Raw genomic sequence first — 23045 nt, forward strand, 5'->3', positions numbered from 1 at the left:
AGCTAGAAAGGAAAAAGAAAGGTGGGAGGATAAGGATCTCATGAAAATCAAAGGGAGATCGGTAGAGGAAAGATCAGAGGATGGGAGGTAAACAGGGAGGGAGAAAATGCTGGGGAGTGATGTTGGCCAAATTATATTGTTATATTGTATGCATGTAATAACAAATTCCATCATTATGTACAACTATAATGCACCGATAGAAAATGTGGAGAGAAAAAAAAGTTCAGAGGTGAAATGATTGGGCCAAGAACCTTAAGCTAATCAGTGATTTCATTCACTGATGGATTAACTGAGTGGTGCAGGATGTGACTGGAGGAGATAGGTCACTGGGGACAGGCCATTTTAGGGTTTATATTTTGTATCTGACAAGTGGAGCTCTTTCTGTTTCATAATTGTCATGCCCTGAGACACTTTCCTCCTCCACACCCTTCTGCCATGATGTTTTGCCTCACCTCAGGCCCAGGGCAATGGAGTGGGCCTTGTATGTACTGAGACCTCTGAAACTGTTGAGCACCAAATAAACTTTTCCTCCTCTAAAATTGTTCTTGAACAAACAAACAAACAAATAAATAATTGTTCTTGTCAGAACTTTTGGTCACAGCATGAAAAACTGACTAAAACAAAATTGAAAAATTCATAAATATGTGGTAATCAAACAATGTTCCTGAATAACCAATGTATCAAGAAGTAATCAAAAAGGAAATTAAGGGGTTAAGAGCGTAGCTCAGTGGTACAGTGTTTGCCTAGTACATGTTAGGTCTGTGTTTGATTCCCAGCACTGCAAGACAAAAAGTAAGTTAAATATTTTGAGACAAAAATAACAATATACCAAAAACTTATGGGACAAAGAAAAGGAGTTTCAAGAAGCAAATGTATGATGATAAATTCTTGTATTAAGGGGGGGGGGAATAACTCTGGTCTCAAATAACTAATGTTACACCTCAAAGAACCAGAAAAAGAACAAGTAGCCAACAGTTATAAGAAGGAAGAAAATAACAGTGTAGGGAAGTCAGTGAAGTAGAAACTAGAAAAATAATATAAAAGATTAACAAGAAGTTGGATTTTGAAAGATCATTCAAAATTGACAAACTTCTAGCTGCACTAAGAAAAGGAGAAGACAAAACAAATGAGAGGAAACATAACAATAAATACCACAGAAATATGAAGAATTATAAGAAAATACTATGAGCAATTATGTATGACAACAAATTAAAAGAAATGAATGAATTCTCACAAACATACAACATATCAAGACTGAATCATAAAGTAATCTGAACAGACCAATAATGAGTAAGAAGAGTCAGTAATCAAGTAATCAAAATCGAAATCAAAGTAATCAAAATCTCCTATCAAAGTAAACCTCAGGACATGATGGTTTCACAGTTGAGTTCTATATAACAGAGAAGTAATACCAAATTCTTCTCAAACTTTTCCAAAAATCTGAAGTGGAAGGAATACTTCCAGGCTTACAAGGCTAGCATTACCCTGATACCAAAGCCAGACAAGAACACTACATGAAAAGAAAGTTACAGGTCAATATTCCTGATAAACATAGATGCAAAAATCTTCAGCAAAATACCAGCAAGCTAAATTCAACAGGACATAAATATAATCATACACAATGATCAAGTGGGACTTATTCCTGGGATGCAAGGGTGGTGTAACAGCTACAAATCAATAAATATGATACACCATATTTACAGAATGGAGGAAAAACCCATATCATTTCAATAGTTCCAGAAAGAGTTTTTGGCAAAATTCAAAAATCTTCTATGAAAAATACTCAATTTGGTATAGAAGAAATTTCTTTCAACATAGTAAAGACCATCTATCACATGCCTGAACTAACATCATCCTTGATGGTGAAAAGTAGGACAGTTCCCCTACAACATCAAGAATAAAAGAAGGATGCCCACTCTCACCACTTCTATTCAACATGGTACTGAAAATTCAGTACCATGACAAAGCAATTAGGCAAAAGAAAGAAATAAAAGATCAAAACTGGAAAGAAAGAACTCAAATTGTCTTTGTTTACAAGGGGTATGATCGAATGTATAGAAAACCTATATCTAAAGACTCCACCAAAAAAACTGATAGAACTAATAAAATTGCAGGATTCAAAGTAAACATAAAATCATTAGCATTTCTTTACATTAACAGTAAACTATCTGAAAATAATTTTTAAAATCCCACTTGCCTTAGCATCAAAAAGAATAAAGACTTAATCATAAGCTTAACCAAGGAGATAAAAGATCTGCACCTTGAAAAGTATAAAACATTGATGAAAGAAATAGAAAAAGACATGAACAAATGGCAAGGTATTCTATGTTTTGAGCTGGAAGAATTAATAGAGTTAAAATGTCCAGACTAACCAAAGCAATCTACAGAAATCAATTCAATCCTTCTCAATATTCCAATGAACATTTTTACAGAAATAGAGAAAACAATTCTAAAACTGGTATGGAACCAAAAAGATTCCAAATAGCCAATGCAATTCAGCAAAAAGAGCGAACCTGGAGGCCACAACTTCCTGGTTTCAAACTATATAACAAAATGACAGTAATCAAAGCAGTATGGAAAAGGTATAAAAACTTATATAGGCCAAAGGAAAAGAATTGAGAGCCCATACACAAACCCATGCACATACAACTAATAACAAAGGAATCAAGACTACACAATGGGGAAATGATAGACTCTTTAGTAAATGATATTGGAAAACCCTATATCTGTATATAAAAAATTGAAATTGGGTCCCTTCCAATTTCAGTGTATGGTGAAATTCTTCCACCATACACTAAAGTCAATTCAAAAGAGATTAAGGACTTACACATAAGACCTTAACCATATGAACCATAAAACTAGAAGAAAACATTGGGGAAAAGCTCCTTGATGTTGGTATTGGCAATGATGGTTTGGATTTGATACCAAAAGCCCAGGCCACGCAAGCAAAAATAAACAAATGGAGTACATCAAACAAAATGTTTCTGCACAGTGTTGGAAATGACCAAAAAAGGTAAAGGCAACAGAGAGAATGAGAAAAATATGCAAACCACATATCCAAAATGGGGTTTGTATTTAAATTAGATAAAGTACTTGTACAACTCAATAGCAAAAAGTCAAATAACTTGATTAAAAATTGGGTAGGGGCTGGGGAGATAGCTCAGTCGGTAGAGTGCTTGCCTTGTAAGCATAAGACCCTGAGTTTGATCTCCAGCAACCCCCCAAAAAATAATAATAAAAAAAATAAAAATTGGGTAAAGGACCTGTGTCACATAGCTTTGAAATGATTCCAAATCCTACTTTGCTACATGAGTGACAAGTTTTGCTGTAATAAGAACATGGAGTGTAATGTAGCATTCTTCTTGTGAGACTGTTACTGGCCTCAATCACTGGACTCCAAAACAAATAAATTAAGATTTTCACAGATGGAGAGTTTAGGCTGTGGCAGAACCATCCTTCACCAGTCTTCAAGGTATTCCCAAAGTCTCCACGAGTCTTATTAGCTTCGAGGGAACTTTTGTGTGATCATGGTTCTCTATATGCACCTCTCCCAAGTCCTTCTCCTGGAAAACTATGCATTAAACTTTGATTAAACTTTACATGCACTGAGCCCTACTTCCATCCTAATTGAGCTTCCATCCTAATAGAGCCCTGCTTCCATCCCAAATGAATAATTGGATTTTAAGCAAAATTGGAAACCATTCACTATGTGGTTATATTTCATCTATCAAGTGTATTCTCAATAAGATTTTTTTCCTCATATTTTCCCCCACTTGAAGCATTATGAAAAAGAGAAAACCAAAATCTCCTCAGATGGAATAAACCATGTGACTTGTGAAGTCACAATTTTAGTCATCTCTTTATTTTAAAACCATACATAACTACCTGAATAGATGCTTTCCCAAAGAAGACATACAAATGACCAACAAGTAATTTGGCAGATGGTCAATATCAATAATTATCAGAGAAAAGCAAATCAAAACAACAAGATATCATCTCACACCTATTAGGATGTTTAGTATTAAAAGTCATAAGAGGACTGGGGAGATAGCTCAGTCGGTAAAGTGCTTGCCTTGCAAGCACAAGGCCATGGGTTCGATTCCCAGCACCACAAAAAAAAAAAAAAAAAAAAAAAAAAAGTCATAAGATACCAAAGATGTGGAGAAAAGGGAGTACCCATGTTCATTGTGGCAAGATTGATAATAGTCTCAAAATAATGGAAATCATTTGTGTTTGTTGAGAAATGAATGGATACAGAAAATGTATATGATGGAATATTATTTATTTATTTTAATTTATTTATATTTTTAGGTACCAGGGATTGAACTCAGGGGGCACTGAACCACACATCCCCAGCCCTATTTTGTATTTTACTTAGAGACAAGGTTTCACTGAATTGCTTAGTGCCTTGCTTTTGCTGAGGCTGGCTTTGAACTCTTAATCCTCCTGCCTCAATCTTCCCAGCCGCTGGGATTACAGGTGTGCACCACTGCTCCTGGTTTACTTATTTTTAAAAAAGTGGGGGCTGCGGAGATAACTCAGTCGGTAGAGTGCTTGTCTTGCAAGCACAAGGCCCTGGGTTCAATCCCCAGCAAAAAAAAAAAAAAAAAAAAAAAAAAAGTAAATTCTGCCATTTGCAACAAGAGATGAAACTTGAGGACATTATACTGAATGGAATAAGACAAGTACTGCATAATTCTATGTGGAATCTAAAACTGGTCAAACTCCTTGAAATAGAGAGTAGAATGCTGGTCACTAGGAGCTAGGAGGTGAGGAAAAAGGGAGATAGTGGTGAAAGGGCACAAGCTTTCTGCTATTAGATAAATGAGTACTGGGGACCTAATGCACAGCTTAGCACAATACATAAATGATAATGTATTGGGTGTTTTCAATTTGCTGAGAGTAGATCTCAAATTTTTTTTTTTTTTTTTTGGGTGCTGGGGAATTGAACCCAGGGCCTTGTGCTTGCAAGGCAAGCACTCTACTGACTGAGCTATCTCCCCAGCCCCCTCAAATATTCTTACCACACACACAAATGAAAACTGTGAGGTGATGGACATGTTAATTAGGTTGATTGTGGCAATTATTCCCTAATGAATATCTATATCAAAACATGACATTGTATACTCCAAATTTATGCAGTTTTGTCAATCATACCTCAATAAAGCTAAGAAAAAGGAGTAAAATATTATTTTACTTAAAAATATTTTAAGTAAAGTATTTTCCCCGAGGCTCATGTGTTAGAAACTTGATTCCCAAAGCCCCAGGGTTGGGAGGTGGAGCTAATAAGTGATGATTAGATTTTTTTTTTTTCTTCAGGAGAAGACAGCATGTACAAGGTTCAGGTTCTCATCCCCAGCACTAAAACAAAACAAAATTAAAAAAAAATTATTTTTATTTCAATGCCCAATTTAGTTTTGAAAAGCAACACATTTGTTGACAGGCACTAATGATATTAATCTGGAAGGCAGAGGAGGTTAGGAGAGCTGGGCCCTTTCATGCAATGGATAGAAGTGCTCTTTTCTTATTTTTCCCTTATAGATTCAACAAAAGTATAAATATGGTAAAAATGAATATAGTACCAAAAGATATAAAATAATAAGTAAATATCCTTCTACTATAACATGGCAGATCTGATGTCTTCCAAACCTTAAAAGTCATGAGTATCACACCAACTAAAGTGGATCTGAGTCTTTCCAGGCTTTTGGAACTGTGCTGATTGTCTCCTATAATACCTCTGCTACAGAGGAAACATGCAGTCTTCTCTTTCATAAATAAAATTTAAAGGGCAACATGCACAAACTGCTCAGACAGCAAAATCCAGGTAGTACCTCAGATACCACTGGATGTAGTTGTGGCTCTGGAGAGTTCCAGGTAACATCCGGAATCACTGCTGCAGGAGCTCAGCCAAGTCCTTCTTCAATGCTGGATCCTCCTGACCAGCTGCACATGCTTCGGAAAGACAGTGACTCAGCCAGTGTGTGAGGAGAGGAGATAGGCATCCTCAAAGAGGTGAACTAAAAATGGGTCTGCCACCTCTTGAAGGGCCAACAGGGCCTGGGCTTGCCAACTTAAGTCCACACCACCTGTGAATTTAATACGTATTGCTCTTGCTGGGTGGCTGAAGAGGTACTTGCTTATCAAGAGGTCTGTGCTCTTCTGCAGCTTTTTGATCTCCTTAATCCAGTCATGTCTCCACAGACTCTTCTGGCTGGCAGCAGAGGGTGCAGGCGCGGTCGCCACAGGGCTCCTGCTTGGCCTTCTGGGTCCTGGGGCTGGAGGCTAGCTACAGAGGGAGGACATGAGAGCGCTCGAGCCACGTGCCACCGAGGAGCACCTGCTCCGGCGCCGTCAGTGTCGCCCTGCATTCAGATCTCCCCTCTGTTCTTTACATATACCCAGTCTGTGGCATTCTGTTGTAGCAGCAGAAAATGAACTAAGACACTAGGGCTGTGGAGACCTCCAGACTGTTTCCTTTCTTGTCATTGCTTCTGAGGCACTGTGTTTGACAGAAAAGAGTGTCTTAAACCTCAGATTTTTTGTTTTGAGGAAAAGGTGGACAATCACTTTGCTAGCAAAATTCCCCCTGTTATGTTTGATGTCTCCCTTCACTGTTGGAATTTGGGCCTGCTTCACTTCCTCTATTCTAGGTGGCCTGCTTGCCCCTGGCGCTCTTCCTTCCAATTCTGCTTAGGTGTTGCCACTACGATAATCTTTCTGAAGCAAAGCTGTGCCTGTGTTCCTTCTCCTCTACTCATGGACTTTAATGATTCCTCTTTGCTTCCAGAATGAAGTCCAAACTACTGCTCTATCCTCAACTCTGTTTTCCCTTTCACTCACAATATGATCTGGCAAATTGGAGTGCTATTGCGCTCCCCACCCGCAGAGAGACACGACACCTGGTTCTTTTCAGCCCTTTTATTGCGCGCACCCCCATCCTCTCAGTTCTTTCTTTGTTCTCTCTTTGAGGAACTTACACTCCAATATATACAGTACTTGTAACCAATCAGCCTTTTAGCACGAGGGGAGAGCATGCACAGATACAGGCAGCAAAGGCAGGCATACAGTGGACCTGCACTGTCCATCAGGGAGCTCAGCCAATCCCTCGAACTTCCTCAATACGATGTCAGTTGTTTGTGCAAAAGTTAACTGCTCTGGCTCACTGCCAGGCGCCATCTTAGCCTTGCCACACCTAGGGCCAGGGGTCCGGCCGAAACCCCGACAGTTCCCCCTTTTCTCTTTTAAAAAGAAAAGGAAAGCTCGGGACCGTGCCTGTCTTAGGCGGAGTGGTCAACCACCGTCCTTACCCGTCATCGGATAACTGTAGAGCATGCTACAGCTCCTGTCTTAGGTCGGTACGGTGTCACCTTCTCCCTTACCCGTCTTTGACTACCGGTCCAGCATCGAGAGCCATACTTGTGGGGAACTGCCGGCCTCTAGGGCAGTCATGGCCTGATGAAAAATAATCTGGTCCATTTGTTGGGTGGCTCGTAGTTGTACAACCAGACGAGTGAGGAAAAGGATACCAAAGAGGAGTAAAAACCCCAAAGTGCCAAGGCTTGCCCACTGTTTTCAAAATTGAAAGCAGAAGAAAACCATTTAGCCAGCTCAGACATAGAAGCAATTTGTACCCTAGTAGAATTAGCTTTGACAATTTTAGCCCTAAGTCGTGAGGTAAGATTATCAAATTGAGACGACCAAGTAGAAGTAAGATAGGCTGACAATTTTTTAGATAACCCAGCTGCGGTGCTGGAATTATCATATACAATGGGGGTAGCACAAACAGCTCTTAAAGAGTAAACACATCCCAGTCCCAAAAGTTCTTGTAATATGTCCACTTGTTCTTGTAGTAAGTCCACTCTTCACCAGGAGAATGTCTGTTCTTAAATGTTGGTTTAGAGTTTCTTTAGTCTGTAAGGCTGCAGCTGTATTTTCGGCCAAGTGATTGACTGTTGTTGTTGTAGGTATGGCAGTTGCTAGTGCTGCTGTTGTAGAAACCACTATTGCAGTGACCATAGTCGCTGTGATGTCAAATTCTCTCCTGTTTCTTGATAGTAACACTGGCAATTCTGCATCTGTAACAGAGACTGGGACTGGTAGGAAGGGTAGGAACACACATTAAGTCTGCCAGCAGGAACTTAGAAGCATTTTAACATTGAGAGATAGCACAAATCTGAAGTACAATTGAGAGAAGCAGTTGTTTTGTTACATAGTTGAACTGTTCCTCCTAAGAGACTAAAAAGAGGTAGTAAGTTAGTTTATTCCGTGGAAACACACAAACTGAGCCGCAGCTCCAGTAAAGCACCGGGTTACCCTTATTACCCAGAGTTAAAAAACCCCAAACAAAGAGACAAAGAGAAAGTTTATCTTTAGGGGACCTGAAGGTCTCCTCTATTCCCCCTTTTTGTTTATAAAGAGTATTTTTGAGGGTGAGATGTGTATGTTTAACAATACCTTGTTTTTGTGGGTTATAAGGTACATCTGTGGTTAGAGTTATTTTAATTTTAGTGAGGAATAGGTTCTTACCAATTTTAGTTTTTAAAGAAAAATTTAGACTTTATAACGTAGTACAATCTTTAACAGTTGTTTAACCATAATTGTATAAACCCCTATTTTTAAGACAATTGTTTTAAAGAATAAAACTTAAGAGACACAAAGTTAAGAATGAATTGGTGTTTTTAAGAAAACTTTGTTATTTTACCATGTCATTTTACCATATAGATTAAACTTTGGCTTATATCAGAACATTAGTATTTCACCTTAGGAAAAACCTTAAATAGCTTTAGCTGATTTACATACATACAACCAACTTAGTTACACACAGACTTGTTGAAACTTGCCCTTTATTACATATAGACTTTCTTATCCAGAAACATTTTCTTTTTCCTTTTACTAAATACATTTCCATACCCAGAACCTTTTATTTTTTCTTTCCTATTTGTTGACCCCTTTTTGTTCACATTCTGAAACAACTCTTATGAAATTTCTGAATTTAGATAAATCACCCTATTTTAATAAGATTAAATATTTTGTTGTTTATAGTACTCTTAATTGAAACACAGTTGAAACTTTTGGGACCCTTTGTATATAGAATTCCACTTGTTAGGACATAACTTTTAGTAACCTTGTTTTTAGTTTAGTGAGGACACAAAGTAATCATAAACCCTTTTTATTTACCAACCTATGAAAACACCAATAATGTTTAAGTATGATACCCCATGTAATTTAAGGAGTTAAAAGTACTTGATGTTATTTAACAATTAGCATTTTAACTTTGTAAATTAACCAGACGTCTCTACAAACACATTTGAGTAATCCCATACATGTTAACTCCAATTTATTTATTTTATAAAAACCAAGATATCAGACAAGTGTCCTGAACAGTATCTGCTGCCTCTTTCCTGTTGAAGAAAAGTCCTAGAAGCAATTGATATTAGACATTGTTTAACATTAACATTTCATTAGTTTGACCACCTGGAGACTTGTAAGTTATTTTTAAAGATATTTTACTTTCATTAGTTTACCCAATTTAAATTGAACCTTTTTAAATCACGTGAATAAAAGTATTTGGATCCATTTTTAAATTTTAATTTTAAGAGCGCTCAGTTTTGACAAAACATGACATTAGACAGCACAACATAACACATAACACAAAATCAAAGGCCTTGTAACTTTATAGGTAAATGTTCATTGCAATGAAACAGCTGTTCAAAAACTTCAGTTGAATAAAAAATAGAACTGATCAAAAAGAAAAAAAAATCATTAACCTAGGTATGCAGGATCAAAATTATGAGCTCAAAAATACAGCATTAAAGAAAAAACAAAACAAAACAAGAATCCTGAAGAATAAGTTAGTTTTGTGTAGCGGCCCAGGAGTTTAAAACGGACACTTCTCTTTTTTTTTTTCTTTTCTTCTTATCTTCAGGCTACCCCCCTTTTCTCCTTGAGACGCTGTAGCCACATTCCAATGTGGCTTCAGCAAGGCCAGGCAGGGGGAGGAAGGATTACCCAGGACTTTTTAACCCTTTTTTACCTGGTTGAGAAATCAGGTTAGGTTTGAATGCAGAAAATCACAAAACATTACTTTTTACTACTTTTAAGGAATGGAGCTGCTGAGCTCTCTGCCTAGGGGGACCCTCCCCTAAACTGATTTCCCTCTTTCTAACAAGTTGTTCCTTACACCCACTTTTATTTTTATTTTGTTTGTCCCTGATCTTATTGACGCCCTTTTTGATGTTTTAGACCTTTTTTCTTACATTTTCTCCAAAACCTGACTGCCCTCAGTCAGAGGCTCCACAAAAGAGTGTTTTTTAACTATTGCCCACAGGTCTCGAGTCTTCACCGGTGTCAATGTCATCATTAATAGGGCGCTTAGACTGCATTGTTAGCTTCCCAAATGTCCTTTCTAGCTCCCCCCCTGAAAATTCCTCTTTTGAATCTTCCCCTTCTGAGTTATTATTTCTTTCTGAGTTCTGAGAACAGAACCGTTTCTCTTTAATCTCTTCTAAAACCTGACTTCCCTCTTCCAGGGGTCCCTTTAGATTTTGTTTATCTTTATGTTGTAAGCAAGATTTAATCAGGGACCAAATGGCTAAAGTTCCAACAGGTAACAGCTTTTGTTTTTTTGTTATGTGTAGATCCTCTCCCAGGTGCTTCCACTGAGGAATATATTTAACAACCCTTATCTAAAAACCACGGAGAGACCTTTTTTATGGTATCAAGGAATGCTCAAGCTGTTCTGCCTTCAGCGGCGTTCCGTGATTCCCCAACAACTCCCTAAGAGGCTGCTGCATTCCAGTCTTAGACAGTTCTGTTCCTATGATTAAATCTTACAGCACTAAGAGCTCCAAGCACACAAACAAGCCACACAACAAACACAAAAATAACACACCACACACACAATTTGGTACCACTGCATCTATCTATGTAGACTCAATTTTTTCTGGGTTCTTTACCCTTCACTGCCGGCTACCAATGACGGACTCAAGGTCATAAATGAACTACCAATGACGGACTCAAGGTCATAAATGAAATACCAATGACGGACTCAAGGTCATAAATGAAAATAAATAATTACCTTTTACTTTATCTGTAGATTCCCGGGTTTCGGCACCACCTATTGCGCTCCCCGCCCGCAGAGAGACACGACACCTGGTTCTTTTCAGCCCTTTTATTGCGTGCACCCCCATCCTCTCAGTTCTTTCTTTGTTCTCTCTTTGAGGAACTTACACTCCAATATATACAGTACTTGTAACCAATCAGCCTTTTAGCACGAGGGGAGAGCATGCACAGATACAGGCAGCAAAGGCAGGCATACAGTGGACCTGCACTGTCCATCAGGGAGCTCAGCCAATCCCTCGAACTTCCTCAATACGATGTCAGTTGTTTGTGCAAAAGTTAACTGCTCTGGCTCACTGCCAGGCGCCATCTTAGCCTTGCCACACCTAGGGCCAGAGGTCCGGCCGAAACCCCGACAGAGTGCCAGTCATTCTTCACTTGCAATGAGTATTGAATGCTGGCTAAAGTTCCCTCAGCCTAGAATACTTTCCTTTCTCACCCGCCTGTTGAGATCCTTCCCACTGTGTAACTAGCTCACATACTACTTCATGAAACATTCACCCTCCTTCCAGTCCCAGAGGTGAAATCCTCATTTTGTTTGAATTGCCGTTGTCTTCTTACAAATTTGTTAGCTCTTAGCGTGTAAGGATAATATTTTCATTGCTGGTGGAGTTGCAAATTGGTGCAGCCACTCTGGAAAGCAGTATGGAGATTCCTCAGAAAGCTTGGAATGGACGCACCATTTGACCCAGCTATCCCACTCCATGGTTTATACCCAAAGGATTTAAAATCAGCATACTACAGTGATATAGCCACATTGTTCATAGCAGCTCAATTCACAATAGCTAGATTGTGGAACCAACCTAGATGCCCTTCAATTGATGAATGGATAAAGAAACTGTGGTATATATACATAATGGAATATTACTCAGCCATAGAGAAGAATAAAATTATGGCATTTGCTGGTAAATGGATGGAGTTGGAGAATATCATGCTAAGTGAAATAGGCCAAGCCCAAAAAACCAAAAATTGAATGTTTTCTCTGATAAGTGGATGATGATACATAATGATGGGGGGGGGGCGGAGAGGGAGAAAAGAATGAAAGAACTTTGGATGGTGTAGAGGAAAATGGGGTGGGAGTGGGTGGTGTAAGTAAAGATAGTAGAATGAGACAGTATTACCCTATGTATATGTATGATTAAATGAATGTTGAGAATCTACATTGTGTACAACCAAAGAAATGAAAAGTTACACCCCATTTGTGTACAATGAATCAAAATGCAGTCTGTAAAAATAAAGTTAAATAAAAAATTCTATTTTAAAAAGAAAGAAAAATACCATTTTCTTTTTATCTGCTTTCATTGCTTCCCATACATCATTGTAGATGGTTGCTTTTTATTGTTATATTAGTGATTTCAGTTGAGTTACTATAAATCATTAAGTGGAATGCTTTCCCTATTTTATGCATATTTCATGTGAGTTGCTCTTGGTGACTTAAATATTACTTATATGCTTTGTCAAAGTTACAGAAAACCTCCTTTCTGTGCTCCTGAGTCAGTGTAAAGGCCAAGTGAGCAGTGATAAAGACAGATTTCACTTTCATTTATAGAGTCTTTGACTTGCTGTAGGAATACTAAGTATTATGTAATACAGCTGTAGTAAGTTTGGTAGCTTAAGGCCTCATTTGAATTATAACTGGTAAGAATACATCACACTTTGTTCATGGTTTTACCTTTTTTGTAGACTTATACAAATCATCTCTTTCATTGCCTTTTAATTGTACATATATGTATATGTACACCAGACTTGTGTTTATATGACTCATACTCAGAATATTTCCATCAATCACATATTCTCTTGAAAAAAAAGAAAAGAAAAAAGAGAACCTTATTTACTTATGAGTCCTTATGCCTGAGAATGTATAAGCTTGCGATGATTTTCACAGAAATTTTATGGTTTGGCATTAATTTCAAAAAATTTCCAGGACTGTCATTTTCAGTTGCCTTTTAAAAGATATGAGGGCTGGGGAGATAGCTCAGCTGGTAGAGTGCTTGCCTCGCAAGCACCAGGCCCCGAGTTTGATCCCTAGTACCGCAAAAAAAAAAAAAAAAAAAGATATGATATGTGAATAGCATATTTTTTTAAAAAAGGTCTGGTGTACTTGTATTGCCTGCATCTGAGCCATTAGTAAAATAATTGTCTTTTACATTCTCATAATTTGCCCTGTGAATCTAGTGATAGTAGTATGTCCTCAATTAAACAAAACAGTGCATTAAGATCTATTTTTCCAATCCAGCTTTATTAGAAATACTTTTCATAAATTTTAGGCAGGACACGGGCAGACAATCAACAGTATACAGCAACTTCTAAACTCCCTTCCTGAACTACCAAAACAAAAAACCACAATAAAACTCAATGATAGCTTCATTTGATGCTCTGAACAGGGCAAATTTCACACTTAGCATGTTGTTTAACAATTTTTCATGAGCTGACCCTCAATCTGAAAATCCAAAATTTAGAATAGGAACTGCTGCTTTTCTGAGGGACACCATTTCAGTGATGTCACTGGAAAGTATGTATAGGTAAAACCAACTTGAGGGGGTCAGGTCCCAACCTGTCTCTGGGATTAGGGGAGTTAAGTCTCTGCTGATGGAAGAGAGAGAAGGAGGACATAAAGATGAAGGCTTTTGTGCCAAGCTGGCTCCTGGGAGTTAAGAGGAAGTCTCTCAAAACTTGCAGGGAACCCTCCCACACACACAGTAATCCAGCTTTGGAGTCATTCTGTTATTAGTGACATATTCTTCTCCCCACTCTCTCACAAACAAAAACGAAATGCTAACAACATAGCTTTAAAAAAAAAAAAAAAGTAAAACAAAATTCTGCATTTTTATAAAACTTGATTAAAAATTAATATTTCAAACTGTACAGTCACCAGAAATAGTTATCAAAAATGCACACACTTCACTTGGCATCTCCAGCGCTTTCAGCTTTCTGTGTCTTGTCTGTTTCAGCATCTTCGTTTTCTGCAGGATTATTCCCATCTTTACCAGTGTCAGTTTCTTCCCCTTTCCCTTTGGGTAACTTCTTTCCCTTCTTTGCAGGGGATTTTTTAGGCTTGAGCTCTGGCTTTGGAGGAGCAAGTTTAGCAGACAATCTTGCGGATCTTTTCTGTGCGTCGTCTTTTACCTTGCTTTACCTCTAGCATATCCTTTAGCCTTTCTCCCGGGCATGGTGACCGCGACGGTGACGGCGATGGCGGCGGGACTTAGGCGCTGGGATTCAGAGGCTCGGCTTTGCTGGGTCTGGAGGTCGTTCTCGCCTCTTTTTCATTCTGCTCAGAGATCTACTACTGATGTTTTTATTTGCTGTTCAAAAATTTCTCTATTCTCATGTGTGTTCTGCCATTGCACTTTCAGTAAGAAAGAAATGTCATTGGGGCTTGCGTCTGGAGGCATAGCTTTGGACATGCTCCCTCTAGCAACACTTGCACAATTGTAGGAAATAATGCTCAGACTTCATGATGGAAGGAAAGCGTTTAAAAATGAAAGACTGTTTGGGCTATTTTATCTATGGAGTATATTGATTTCTTTGTTTGTTTTTCAATATTTTCTTTGTTCTTATGTGTGTTCTGCCCAGGGACCTGCGGTAGGGAAGAAAGACCCAGTGATTATTGTACATGGAGGTTTCCTTTGACTGCAAGACAGCGTGAGACCACTAGAGGGCATGCTCTCTCTAGCAACTTCAATTGCAAGAAATAAACTAATACTTCCTGTGGAAGGGAAACATCATTTAAAAAGGAAAGAAATTAAGACCGTAGGGTGAATTTTTACCTATGGAGTCTGAACCAGTATGTATTTCAAAGTTTGTTAAGAATGTAGGAAAGTAGCTGTTTGGGAACTCAAAAAGTGAAGAACAAAATGATATTTTCTTCAGACTTTAATACTTAAATAAATATTTGAATAGCAAATACATTTATTAATGACATCCTCTCTGCCCCAACGTCACCCATAATAGATTATTATATGGACAATAAAGAGTAGTGATCAGAGATACGGATTTGGGAGGAGACATGGCTTCTGGTCAAAATTTTGCTCTGTCACTGGCTTTTAGATTTTGGACTAATTATTTACCCTTTGTTTACCTCTTCATATGCAAAACGAGGGTAACAATACCACTTCATAGAGTCATTGTTACAATAGGCTAAACAATTAACTTAGTGTTTATGATTTTTTTTTGAGGCAATCAGCTTCATGACTGATTTTCTCATTAATTGAAAAATGAAAGTGCTTGGAATAGAACCTGGTACATGGTAAGCTCCCTGTAAATACCTGCTTCTACTACCACTTTTGCTGCTAATAATCTGCTTGGGAGACTTTCTCATTCTGGTTATCAGGGTGTTTATATGCCAACACTTAGGTAAGTGTTAGGGCAAAGTGATGTTGTAGTAGAACTGAGGTAGGTGTCCCAGAGAGCGGCATGAAGTAGCTGAGGGGCAGGAATGGAGGGTAAGGGATGATGGGAAACATGCTTCAGAGAGCTAGCTCACCTGACCAGACTGAATGTGTAGTGAGGGCTGAAGTCTTCATTCTCTTTTGGTAATCCTGCACAGCCCCCTTTACAGTTTTATATTATACAGCATTTTGTAGAATTAAGAAACCCAAACCAACTGCCTTGTCGCCCTGTATTTTTTTGAGCAGTGGTCATTTGCTAGGCAGTAGCTAAGTACTTTCTATGAATTGTCTCATTTAATCTTCATACAACCCTTCAAGGTAGGTAATATGGTTTTCTACATCTTACAGTTGAGGAATACAGACATAGGGAGGGTAAATAAAACTACCTACTGAAAGTAAAGTGTCACTATGTTAGTATAAGAGATAATGACTAATGAACTGATTGTGGCCTTCATTACAAAAAGAGACTTTCCATGTTCATCTTAATATTCCAGACATTCAGATGCAATCATATGCTGCATTATTTCAGTGCCTTTGCACCCTCTGGTCTTTCTACCTCAAATAACTATATGACTTAAGAACTCCTCATATGCTTTGTCAGTGTTGCACAAAATCTCATTTCTGTGCTCTAGAATTTTTTCACAGGTCCTTCTTCCTCTACTATAGAACTTCTTCTGATAAGCTCAAGTGGAAACAGTCTCTTCCTTCTCTTTTTTTGCCACTGCATAGACTATAGTGTGATATTACCACTTTACAATAGGATTGTGTTGCTTTCTTCCCCAACTCCTAAAATGTTTGGTATGTGATAAAGACAAATAAAAGGGAATAAGGGATAAAAGAAGCATAGGAATAACTGTTATTACAACCAAATTTTAATAGTTAAAGCTTATATTGGGAGATCATTGTGATAAGCTTCATTTAATGTACTAATAAATCTAGATTTCAATATTTTTGAAGGTAATTAGATATTTATATCTAATTTTAGTATTATACTTTGTGAAAACAGCTGCAGAAAACAATTTTTATGAACATCTCTGAGTTTTAAGTATATATCCTAAAAATTCAAGAAATTACACTTTATTCTTTTTTTCTATTACATTAATATAATTTATTATTAACTTCTTAAAAGGGGTGGGGAGTGGCTAAGTGGTAGAGTATTTGCCTAGCATTTGCAAGGCCATAAGTTCAGTCCCCAGTATCTTGATAATTAAAATTTTATTTATTTATTTACTTATTTATTTTTTTATTAAAATTTTTTTAATTTTTACACTCGGCATTTTGAGTCATTGTATGCAAATGGGATGTAAATTTTCATTTCTATGGTCGTACACAATGTAGATTCACACCATTCATGTAATCATACATATACATAGGGTAATGCTGTCTGTCTCATTCTACTATCTTTCTGTCCCCAACCCGCTCCCACCCCATTTTCCTCTACACCATCCAAAGTTCCTTCATTTTTCTCTCCCCCGCACAACCCCCCTCATTATATATTGTCATCAGCTTATCAGAGAAAATATTTCGCCTTTGGTTTTTTGGGCTTGGCCTATTTCACTTACCATGATATTCTCCAACTCCATCCATTTACCAGCAAATACCATAATTTCATTCTTCTTTATGGCTGAGTAATAGTCCTTTGTGTATATATACCACAGTTTCTTTATCCATTCTTCAATTGAAGGGCATCTAGGTTGGTTCCACAACTAGCTATTGTGAAATGAACTGCTATGAACATTGATGTGGCTGCATTACTGTAGTTCGCTGATTTTAAGTCCTTTGGGTATAAACCATGGAGTGGGATAGCTGGGTCAAATGGTGGGTCCATTCAGAGAAGGCATCCTTGTCTTATTCCAGTTTTTTTTTTTTTAATTTATTTTTATTGTAAACAAATGGGATACATGTTGTTTCTGTTTGTACATGGAGTAACAGCATACCATTTGCATATTCATACATTTACATAGAGTAATGACGTTTGATTCATTCCGTTATTTTTTCCTCCTCCCCCACCCCTCCCACCTCTCTTTTCCCTCTATACAGTCCCTCCTTCCTCCATTCTTGCCCCCCTCCCACCCCCCATTATGTGTCATCATTTGCTTATCAGTGAGATCATTCACCTTTTGGATTTTTGAGATTGGCTTATCTCACTTAACATGATATTCTCCAATTTCATCCATTTGCCTGCAAATGCCATAATTTTATTATTCTTTATAGCTGAGTAATATTCCATTGTATATATATACCACAGTTTCTTTATCCATTCATCAATCGAAGGACATTTAGGTTGGTTCCACAGTCTGGCTATGGTGAACTGAGCAGCTATGAACATTGATGTGGCTGTATCTCTGTAGTATGCTGATTTTAAGTCCTTTGGGTATGCGCCAAGGAGTGGGATAGCTGGGTCAAATGGTAGGTCCATTCCAAGTTTTCTAAGGAATCTCCACACTGCTTTCCAGAGTGGCTGCACTAATTTGCATCCCCACCAGCAATGTATGAGTGTACCTTTTTCCCCACATCCTCTCCAACACCTGTTGTTGCTTGTATTCTTGATAATCGCCATTCTAATTGGGGTGAAATGGAATCTTAGTGTAGTTTTGATTTGCATTTCTCTTATTACTAAAGATGTTGAACATTTTTTCATATATCTGTTGATTGCTTGTAGATCTTCTTCTGTGAAGTGTCTGTTCATATCCTTAGCCCATTTGTTGATTGTGTTATTTGTATTCTTGGTGTAGAGTTTTTTGAGTTCTATATATATTCTGGAAATTAGTGCTCTATCTGAAGTATGAGTGGCAAAGATATTCTCCCACTCTGTAGACTCTCTCTTCGCATTGCTGATAGTTTCCTTTGCTGAGAGAAAGCTATTTAGTTTGAATCTATCCCAGTTATTGATTCTTGCTTTTATTTCTTGTGCTATGGGAGTCCTGTTAAGGAAGTCTGATCCTAAGCCAACAAGGTGAAGATTTGGACCTACTCTTTCTTCTATAAGATGCAGGGTCTCTGGTCTGCTTTCAAGGTCCTTGATCCATTGTGAGTTGATTTCTGTGCAGAGATAGAGATAGAGGTTTAGTTTTATTCTGCTGCATATGGATTTCCAGTTTTCCCAGCACCATTTGTTGAAGAGGCTATCTTTTCTCCATTGCATATTTTTGGCACCTTTGTCTATTATTAGAAAATTGTATTTATTTGGGTTTGTGTCCATGTCCTCTATTCTGTACCATTGATCCACCTGTCTGTTTTGGTGCCAATACCATGCCGATTTTGTTACTATTGCTTTGTAGTATAGTCGAAGTTCTGGTATTGTGATACCCCTTGTTTCATTCTTCCTGCTAAGGATTGCTTTAGCTATTCTGGGTTTCTTATTCTTCCAGATGAATTTCATGACTGCTTGCTCTATTTCTGTAAGGTACATCATTGGGATTTTAATTGGAATTGCATTGAATCTGTATAGCACTTTTGGTAGTATGGCCATTTTGACAATATTAATTCTTCCTATCCAAGAACATGGGAGATCTTTCCATCTTCTAAGGCCTTCCCCGATTTCTTTCTTCAATGTTTTGTAGTTTTCATTGTAGAGATCTTTTACCTCTTTGGTTAGATTGATTCCCTAGTATTTTATTTTTTTTGAGGCTATTGCAAATGGGGTTGTTTTCCTCATTTCCCTTTCAGCTGTTTCGTCGCTTACGTATAAAAATGCTTTAGATTTATGCATGTTGATTTTATAGCCTGCTATTTTGCTGAATTCATTGATGAGGTCTAGAAGTTTTCTGGAGGAGGTTTTTTGGATCCTCTAAATATAGAATCATGTCATCTGCAAATAGTGACAGCTTAAGTTCCTCTTTTCCTATTCATATCTCTTTAATTTCTTTAGTCTGCCTAATTATTCTGGCTAGAGTTTTGAGGACAATGTTGAATAGAAATGGTGAAAGAGGACATCCCTGTTTTGTTCCCACTTTTAAAGGGAATGCTTTCAGTTTTTCTCCATTACAAATGATGCTGGCCGTGGGCTTAGCATAAATAGCCTTTACAATGTTGAGGTATCTTCCTACAATACCTATTTTTTCTAGTATTTTGAGCATGAAAGGGTGTTGTATTTTGTTGAATGTTTTGTCTGCATCTATTGAAATAATCATATGATTTTTGACCTTATGTCTGTTGATGTGATGAATTACACTTATTGATTTCTGGATATCAAACCAACCTTGCATCACTGGGATGAACTCCACTTAATCATGGTGCACTATCTTCTTAATATGTTTTTGGATGTGATTTGCCAGAATTTTCTTAAGAATTTTTGCATCTATATTCATCAGAGATATCGGTCTAAAATTTTCTTTCCTTGATGTGTCTCTGCCTGGTTTGGGTATGAGGTTGATATTAGCTTCATAGAATGAGTTTGGTAGGGTTCCCTCCTTCAATATTTCCAATACTTTGGGAAGTATTGGAATGAGTTCTTCTTTGAAGGTCTTGTAGAACTTGGCTGAGAATCCATCTGGTCCTGGGTTTTCTTGCTTGGTGGGCTTTTGATTGCTTCTTCTGCTTCATTGCTTGATTTTGCTTGCTTCTTGCTTGCTTGCTTATGTGCTTGCTTAAATTGTGTATGTCCTCCTGGTTCAGTTTGGGAGGATCATATGTCTCTAAAAATTTGTTGATGTCTTTGATATTTTTTATTTTGTTGAAGTATAGATTTTCAAAGTAACTTCTCATTATGTTACGTATTTCAGTGATGTCTGTCGTGATATTTCCTTTTTCATCACAAATTTTAGTAATTTGAGTTTTCTCTCTCCTTCTCTTTGTTAGTGTGGCTAAGGGTTTATCTATTTTGTTTACTTTTTCAAAGAATCAACTTTTTGTTTTGTCAATTTTTTGAATTGTTTCTTTTGTTTCAATTTCATTGATTTCAGCTCTGATTTTTAATTATTTCCTGTCTTCTACTACTTTTGGTGTTGATCTGTTCTGTTTCTAGGGCTTTGAGATGTAAAGTTGGGTCATTTAGTTGTTGGCTTTTTATTCTTTTCTTGAATGTGCTCCATGCAATGAATTTTCCTTTTAGTACTGCTTTCATAGTGTCTCAGAGATTTTGATATGTTGTATCATCATTCTCATTTACCTCTAAGAAATTTTTTATCTCCTCCCTGATGTTTTCTGTTATCTATGCTTCATTCAATAGCATATTATTTAGTCTCCAATTGTTGGAGTAATTTCTATTTTTCACTTTGTCATTGATTTCTAATTTCATTCCATTATGATCTGACAGAATACAAGGTAGTATCTCTACTTTTTGCATCTACTAAGGGCTGCTTTGTGGCATAACATATGGTCTATTTTAGAGAAGGTTCCATGTGCTGCTGAGAAAAAAGTGTATTTGCTCATTGATGGGTAGAATATTCTAAATATGTCTGTTTAGTCTAAGTTATTGATTGTGTTATTGACTTCTATGGTTTCTTTGTTTAGTTTTTTGTTTGGAAAATCTATCCAGCAGTGACAGTGGTGTGTTAAAGTCACCCAGAATTATTATGTTGTGGTCTATTTGATTCCTGGAATTGAGAAGGATTTGTTTGGTGTGCATGGATACACCATCGTCTGGGGGCATAAATATTTATGATCATTATGTCTTCCTGATTTATGGTTCCCTTAAGCAGTATGAAATATCCTTCTTTAACCCTTCTGACTAACTTTGGCTTGAAGTCCACTTTATCTGATATAAGGATGGAAACCCCCGCTGTTTTACTGAGTCCATGTGTGTGGTAGGTTTTTTCCCATCCTTTCACCTTTAGTCTGTGGAAGTCCTTTTGTATGAGATGATTCTCTTGAAGGCAGCATATTGTTGGGTCTTTCTTTTTAATCCAATCTGCCAGTCAATGTCTTTTGATTGATGAGAAATTTTCACTATCATTCGGGGTTATTATTGAGATATGATTTGTATTCCTAGTCATTTGGGCTTATTTTTGGTTTTTAACTTGACCTAGTTTCTCCTTTGATTGGTTTTTCCTTTAAGGTAGTTCCTCCCTTTACTGACCTACATTGTTATTTTTCATTTCCTCCTCATGGTATATTTTGCTGAGAATGTTCTGTAGCGCAGGCTTTTTATTTGTAAATTCTTTTAACTTTTGTTTATCATGGAAGGATTTTATTTCATCTTCAAATCTGAATGTTAGTTTTGCTGAGTATAGGATTCTTGGTTGGTTACCATGTTCTTTCAGAGCTTGAGATATGTTGTTCCAGGACCTTCTAGCTTTTAGGGTCTGGGTTGAGAAATCTACTGATATTTGTACTGGTTTCCCCCTATATGTAATCTGGTGCTTTTCTCTCACAGCCTTTAAAATTCTATCTTATTTTGAATGTTAGGCATTTTCATTATAGTGTGTCTTGGTGTGGATATGTTGTGATTTTGTGCATTTGTTGTTCTTTAAGCCTCTTGTATTTGACCTTCCATTTCATTCTTCAGGTTTGGGAAAATTTCTGATATTATTTCATTGAATAGGTTGTTCATTCCTGTGGTTTGTATCTCCGTGCCTTTCTCAAACCCAATAATTCTTAAATTTGGTCTTTTCATGATGTCCTATAGTTCTTGGAGGTTTTGTTCATGATTTCTTACCATCTTCTCTGTTTGGTCAATTTAATTTCAAGATTAAATATTTTGTCTTCATTGTCTGAGGTTCTGTCTTCCAAGTAATATATTCTGTTGGTGATGCTTTCCATTAATTTTTTTAGGTAGTTTATTGTTTCTTTTATTTCAAAGATTTCTTTTTTTTTTTTTTAAGAATCTCTATGTCTTTGTTGAAATGATCTTTTGCTTCCTACAGTTGCTCTTTCAACTGCTTATTGGTATGATCATTCATTGCCTGCATTTGCTCTCTTATCTCATCCTTTGCTTCATGAATCATTTTAATCATGTATAATCTGAAGTCCTTTCCTGACATTTCTTCTACCATACTGTCACTGGACTCTATTAATATAGAATCTAGGTTTGTTTGGATCATTTTATTCCTTTGTTTTTTCATGTTGTTCATGTATCTTCCCTTCTAGCAGCGCAGATCTGGGACATTGCAATTTCCACCTTATAGGCTTATAGTGACCCTATAGGTTTCCAAAACCTCTTCTTTAAGCGGAAGATCAATATTAGCAGTGCCTAGTACAGTCAATATGCATCCCTAAACCAAATAGCTCCTATGAAGATGTTAACAATATTGGCATAATAAACAGAGAGAATGAGCTCAATTATTATCTACAATATAACAAATAGATTTGCAATAAGGTCTGCAGTTTCTATTGGAGGACAAATAGGATGGGGAAGGGTGTAAGATATAACTGTTAATTGCGATAAGAAAAGAGTACATAGAAGTTCTAGATTGTAGAAAGAGTGAAAGTGCATTCAAAAGAAGTTGGTTGTTAGCATAAGAAAAGGGAGAAAGAGACTCTGAGGAAACAGATAAACAGAGGAAAGTACAGCAAGACAAGTAAAGAAATAAAAACTTAAAAATTTTCAAAAAGGAAAAAAGAAAAGGAGAAAAAAACTACACTATAACAGTCATA

The 23045-nt window shown here is 37.1% G+C and overlaps 1 pseudogene; it reads right to left on the reverse strand.

The window, feature by feature from the left end:
- Window positions 1-14019: 14019 nt before the first annotated feature.
- On the reverse strand, window positions 14020-14288 carry LOC124983977 (non-histone chromosomal protein HMG-17-like; annotated as a pseudogene).
- Between the last annotated feature and the right edge of the window lie 8757 nt (window positions 14289-23045).

The sequence above is a fragment of the Sciurus carolinensis genome, chromosome 4 (assembly GCF_902686445.1).
Source record: "Sciurus carolinensis chromosome 4, mSciCar1.2, whole genome shotgun sequence".
NCBI classification, from domain to species: domain Eukaryota; kingdom Metazoa; phylum Chordata; class Mammalia; order Rodentia; family Sciuridae; genus Sciurus; species Sciurus carolinensis.